The 6850-nt window shown below is 37.9% G+C and overlaps 1 long non-coding RNA gene across 1 annotated transcript; it reads left to right on the top strand.

Annotated features, from left to right (window-relative positions):
* Positions 1-2769: 2769 nt before the first annotated feature.
* LOC146630649 (uncharacterized) lies at positions 2770-3894 on the top strand. The gene is made up of 3 exons (XR_014906256.1): positions 2770-2910; positions 3059-3382; positions 3757-3894. It is a non-coding gene; the product is annotated as an uncharacterized LOC146630649 (long non-coding RNA).
* The last annotated feature ends 2956 nt before the right edge of the window (positions 3895-6850 follow it).

Raw genomic sequence — 6850 nt, 5'->3', positions numbered from 1 at the left:
AATAGAGGACACACTCTTGACCTACTGATCTCCAAAGGCCTGAGCATTTCAAAGGTTACTGTGTCTGATGTGGGCCTGTCTGATCATTACTGTGTTTTCTTTGAAAGTAAAATCTCAGCCCACACAAATATATCAACAACAGTGATCACAAAACGGTGTATAACTGAACACAGTAGTGCAATTTTTAACCAGGTCTTCCCATTAACACCTGACCTGTCCAGAGGGTCAGTCAATGAGCTCGTCAATAGCTTCAATGCTAACATGTTAAATGTAATGGACACTATTGCTCCCATTAAGGTGAAGGTTATCTCTGGAAGGAAAAAGTCTCCATGGAGAAACTCCACACTGGTGAAAAATGAAAAAAGAGAGTGTAGGAAAGCTGAGCGCAGATGGAGAAAAACAAACCTCCAGGTTCATTATGACATTTATAAAGAGAAACTTCACAATTATAATTTACAACTGAGGAATGCAAGAAGGTCCTACTTCTCTGACATCATCACTAAAAACAGCCATAATGCTCAGGTCTTATTTTCTACAGTTGACAGGCTAACAAACCCCCCCTGTGTCAGTGGCAGCTGAACTTCATTCGACCATGGCCTGCAATGACTTTGCCAAATTCTTCACTGAAAAAATCCAAAAAATTAGACAAGCAATTGGTACATCAACAGCAGATCCAGGATATGTACTGTGTCCACCAAAAAACTGTTTAAACACCATGAAACAGTTTCAACCTATTAACAGCAAAGACCTGGAGGACATCTTAGGTCAACTGAACTCCTCCTCCTGCTGTTTAGATGTCCTGCCAACAAGTTTTTTCAAAAAGGTCTCAAAGACTTTAGAGTCAGACCTGTTACAGATCGTCAACTTTTCTTTATTATCAGGTGTGTTTCCAGAATCACTAAAAACTGCTGTAATCAAACCTATACTGAAAAAGGACAATCTTGACAAGACACAAATGAACAACTACAGGCCGATCTCAAATCTCCCGTTTTTAAGTAAGATCATTGAAAAAGCAGTTTCTCAACAGCTCAGTTACTTCTTAAAACAGAATAATTGCTACGATGCCTTCCAGTCAGGTTTTAGACAGAATCACAGCACTGAAACCGCTCTGACCAAAGTGTTCAATGACATATGTCTGAATACAGACAGTGGAAAAATGTCAGTCTTAGTTTTACTGGATCTCAGTGCAGCATTTGATACAGTTGACCACAACATATTACTCAAACGACTGGAGAACTGGACAGGTCTTTCAGGAACTGTACTAAACTGGTTCAAAACATACGTAGAAAACAGGAAATACTTTGTATCAATAGGTAACTTCACATCTGAGCAGACAAGTATCACATGTGGAGTTCCCCAAGGTTCCATCTTGGGACCCCTTCTGTTTAACATCTACATGCTCCCACTGGCACAGATTATAAACAACAACAAAATAAACTATCACAGCTATGCAGATGACACACAAATATATATCACAATGTCACCAGGAGACCGAGGCCCTGTACAGGCTCTTGGTAAATGCATTGAGGAAATCAATGACTGGTTGTGCCACAATTTTCTCCAGCTAAACAAAAACAAAACTGAGGTAATAGTCTTTGGCGCCAAAGAAAAACGATTACAGGTCACCAGAGAACTTCAATCTATACATCTAAAAACCACAAACCAGGCGAGAAATTTGGGTGTAGTGATGGATGCAGACCTAAACTTAGAAAAACACATTAAGACAATAACAAAGTCAGCTTACTATCACCTCAAGAATATATCAAGGATAAAAGATCTGATGTCTCAACAGGACCTGGAAAAACTAGTCCATGCATTCATCTTTAGTAGGCTTGATTACTGTAACAGCATCTTTACAGGTCTACCTAAAAAATCAGTCAGACAACTACAGCTCATTCAGAACTCTGCTGCTCGAGTCCTCACTAAGACCAAAAAAGTGGACCACATCAGTCCAGCTCTGAGGTCCTTACACTGGCTGCCTGTCCGTCAGAGGATAGACTTTAAAGTTCTGATGCTGGCCTATAAAGCTCTGAATGGTTTAGGACCAAAATACATCAATGACCTCCTGACCCAGTATGAACCATCCAGATCCCTCAGGTCATCTGGATCCGGTCTTTTATCAGTTCCCAGAGTCAGAACCAGACACGGAGAAGCTGCATTCAGCTTTTATGCTCCTTATATCTGGAACAAACTCCCAGAAAGCCTCAGATCAGCTGAAACACTCAGTTTATTTAAATCCAGGTTGAAGACTCACCTGTTCTCAGCTGCATTTGAATAAAGCACCAAATCCACACTTTAAGCTTAAATTTCAAAACTTACATTTAACTACTGATTTTATCTACTGTTCTGATTTTATCTGTTTTGATTTTATATACTGTTGTTTGTTTGTTTGTTAATTAGTTAGTTAGTTTATTTGCTTGTTTTAATCAATTTTAAATCATGCTTTTTATTTGTTCTTGTTTCTAATGTCTCTGTAAAGCACTTTGAATCACCTTGTTGTTGAATTGTGCTATACAAATAAACTTGCCTTGCCTTGCCTAAGTAGAGTCACATTCTTTTAATGTAACTCTGAGGTGTAAAATGATAGTAGTTAAAATCAAGTTGTGTTGCCCTTAAGGCGTTTCTCTGAATAAATAGGTTCATAAATTTGAAATAAATAATTCTAAAAAGATTTGCCATTAAAAAATTAATGTGTTGTTAAAATGAATAATTCATGCTTTACATACGTTTTAGTTAAAAGGAAAATATCGCTAAAATGTATTTCCCGTTCTGGCGGGGCACTTCCGGTTCCGGTCGAGCACTTCCGGTTTGGGTCAAGCGCTCGGTTTTGCTGAGAAACAGGCTCATGCTAAAGGCAGTATGGAGATGTAATCTAATGCCATCTACTCCGAATTATCAGGCCGGAACGCCGTAAGTTACTTTATATGACAGTTTGTACAGATAACTTTGGATATTAATGTGTATTTGCTAACATGAATGTTTTAGTGAGAGTAATGCACTTTATTGATGTAAACATGCTTCTGCCTGTTGAGATGGAGTTTATTTTCTGTCATTTCAGTTTTCACCACATGTTCATGGAGACAATTAAACAAGCTGCAACTAAACTCCAGGGTCTTCATTTGTGGTTTAACTCGGTGTCACCAACATCCTCGTTGAAAACACTACACAAGTGTTAAAAATGAGTGTTTCTATGTCAAATCTGGAGGTGTTACAATGGAAACATTAACTCTTGACCTCTTAACTCTGAACTCCTAGAGGGGCTATGACACCAATAGAGTAAATTCACAGACTCCGCCCCCAGCACCATAGGCTCCAGTCGAAGCTGAAGTGAAGCCGTTTCAGAACATTTTGCTCTACATATTTGAGTTGTTTGCCATGCTTGGTAAGTCATTTTTTCAAAGATTGTTTCAATTATTATTATTAGCTTTTACTTCTGTGGCTTTTTGGAGTTGAGACAAAGCTGTGTGAAAGGCATTAGCCATGTTGCTCGGTGATAGCATAATATTCTGTTTTAGCTAGCTGAAATGTATTGTTTCTGGACAAATACCACAGCCTTGAAAAAAAGCTTGCATGTGAATTTTCAGTCAAACTTTTGGTCAAATACACCTAAAACAATGTCTAGAATGTGAAATGTTGGTATAATGGTGCTACTTGAAGCCTGAAAATTATCTCCCATAAAAAAAAAAATCCGAGCAAACAGCAGTAGAAGATGTCCTGACTGGGTTCTACGTTAGCAATTGATTTGCTAACACATAGGATATGCTTGTGAAGATGGAATATGGGGGAGAGCAGAAGTGCGTTGAAGTTCCACAAAGTGATGAATGAAGGACATGCATATTGTATTGAAGAAATAAGTGATGAGAATGCTGTTATTTGCATTTACCAGCTCACCTATGTCAGACCTTTTGATAAACACAATTCTAATGAAAGTGAGAACATGTACACTGTTACATCTTTCAGAAAATGTTTTGAAATTGTGGTGCACAGTTCAGAATAAATGTTTTTCAAAAACCATTGCGTCTTTTTAGTAAACGTTTATTTCCAAAAGAAATTTCTAGAAGTTCAGAACAGTAAAATTCCCGCTTTTTAGAATTAATTAGAAGATAACTCTTATGTAGTTAAACTAAAATACTCTTTGAGAGTTAATATATAAACTCTTAACACCTAGTTAGCATTAGCAAGCGTTAAATTATCAACTCCAGACAGATTTGGTGTTTAACACTAAATCAGAGTTAACGTACCAACTCTCCAAAAAGAGTTAAATTAACACTCTCTGGTGTGGACCCATATAGACACTTTAATAGTGTTGAAATCAAATCTGATAGTGTTAATTTGGACATGCTGGACACATCATGTATCACATCCATAGTCACTGTACAGGCTATGCATCTTGGCATCCTTATGCATCCTGGCAAAAAGACATCACAGCTGTCTATTGCATATATTAAGTCAAATTTATAACCATAGCTGTACAGTTTATTTTATTCCAATGAGAGGAAACATTTTGGAGCAAAATTTACTGCATAAACAGATCTGAAACTGTTATTCTTCACTTGTGTATACTTAAGATGATAAAAACTCAAACCACTGGAGGTGCTTCGCCAGCAATAAATTTGTATTTTCTAAATGGCTGCAGCTCAGATTGCAGAACGGTTGGTTACTAATTGGTTAGGGTGGGTGTTCTTGGTTCAGTATTACTAAACAAATCCTGTGAAGCCACAACAAACTACCACCATGATGTGGGTATATTTACAATGGTGAAGAAAAACTAACAGCAATTAGTGTAAAAAGATTCCAGCCTATACTAACAATATCTCGCCCACACTGACATCAGCTTTGTTCTTTGGTGTGTAGCTAAACAGACCATTTTACGAATATATGGAATTTAAAAAAACAAAATAATTGTTTGTCACATGTCAAACAGTTAATAATCTGCATTGGCCTACAATAGAGTCCCCTTATTTTTGTAATAATAATAAAAAAAAATAGTTATTTAATTTAATAAAAATGCACTTGGGCCACGATATGAAAAGCTTAATGAAATGGTTACATGCCCTTTTATTTGTGGCACTGCCCCCACAAATGTTTCTTGTTACTCAGTTGGGTGCAATCTCTGCACAGCATCTTTATATTATTTAAGACTTTTGCCATCTTTTATCTAGTTTGATCATAGATTCAGTTCATGAGCAGGAAATAAAAGAAAATAATACAGCAACAGGATTTGAAAAATAAGAAAAGTAGGGAGACCAACAATAAAGGAAGGAGCAAAAATAAAGGAAAGTGTGAACAAGTAGAATGGAGAAAAGATACATTTTTTATAAATGTATTTTAGTTTCCTTAAAACTAACTAAAGCCACCTAACACTCAAATTTCCCCTGTTCCTCCCTCCGATTCCCTCTTTCCTCTGCCAGTAGCAGACTGATTAAACGAGCATTGGGCTATGTGGGTCATATCTCTGCTGGAGTGCTCTGATCGGTTAGTGCTGCCTGGCTGTGTTATCTTCCTGCTCTCTCTGTTTCCCTCCTTCAAGGGAAGGCATTCAGTATGTCTTACAAGGTGACATGTCTCTCAGACTCAGCTCACACACCAAAGGCATAAGACAGCAAGGATGAGCAGGAATATAAATTAAAGGGAATCATTCTGTTTATTGTATTTGTTTATGATTAATTAATGTCTTTGGCAAGCTGAGGGAATCTAAATGTGGCAACTGTAGTGCACAGACTACCAAAATAAATAAAGGAGAGGGAAAAGTGTGGAATAACTAATGCTTTCTGGAAAGATACTTATAGCCTAAAATAGTTGCTGAAATAGAATTTTTTGAAAAAATGTTCAGAAATGTTCTTTCAGTTCTTTATGACTATTTGTAGATGCAGCAATATGAAAATTCAAATTACATAAGGTAAGAAGGCAAAAGAAAGAAAGAAAAAGAATTAGAAGTCATGCTCAAAGGCTGTGCCACATAATTCTGGATAAAGTGTAACCATCCTGTAATGTGATCACACCAGTTGCATAGCAAATGGATTCTCACACCACACAAATCATCAAAGGGGTTTCGGGGAGGTTTTGTACACAAGATAAATAATTTTGTCATTACATATACATACAGAACAAAAAGACCATAGGACAGTGACGTATAGGGTTGCCAACCGTCCCTTAAAATACGGAATCGTCCCGTATTTCGAAACAAAAGTACACGTCCCGTATTGAGCTAATAAGGGACGCACTTTGTCCCGTAATATAGTGAGAATCAAAAGTAGTCTATAAATGTTAATGGAATTAACGCTTTGTTTGAAAACATAATTCCCAGCCCCTCTCCTGCTTTGTGACCAATGAGCTGACAGCACACTTATGACAATTCGAGTATGACAATTCAGATTATCTCATTGGTCGAGGAAAGGTCGCTTACAGAGAAAATACCGGAAGACAACAGATGACCACAACAACAAGCATGGCCAACAGGGAAACAAACGCCGACACTGCGGTGCAAGTCTCGGATGACAGTACACCTAAAGCTGGGCAGACACTGTGCGATTTTCAAACTGCACGATTGACTCGCAGGGGTTAGAAGTTGGTAGGTCACGATGCAGGTCTCACACTATACCGCCCGATGCTCTGATGCGACCTGAGAGCTCACACTGTGCCTCCATAAAATGAAGGTTATAACAGACAATCTGTCGCTCGCTCTCTCTGTCTTTCACTCACACAGACACACACACCACCACCATCAAGTTTGCTAAATTGCTAATGAAAAACACTGATCAGGCAGCTGTGATTAAGCAGCAGTGTAAATCCAACTGTTTTCACGGTTGTTGTGGTCGTGATAATTTTGTGATGCCACATCGAAAAGGCT

The sequence above is a fragment of the Diplotaxodon limnothrissa genome, linkage group LG6 (assembly GCF_057381915.1).
Source record: "Diplotaxodon limnothrissa isolate DT_005_m linkage group LG6, D_limnothrissa_male_GT1.1, whole genome shotgun sequence".
Classification (NCBI taxonomy): domain Eukaryota; kingdom Metazoa; phylum Chordata; class Actinopteri; order Cichliformes; family Cichlidae; genus Diplotaxodon; species Diplotaxodon limnothrissa.
Note: the sequence above shows the minus strand (reverse complement) of the source record. Positions and strands in the feature narration are given on the sequence as shown.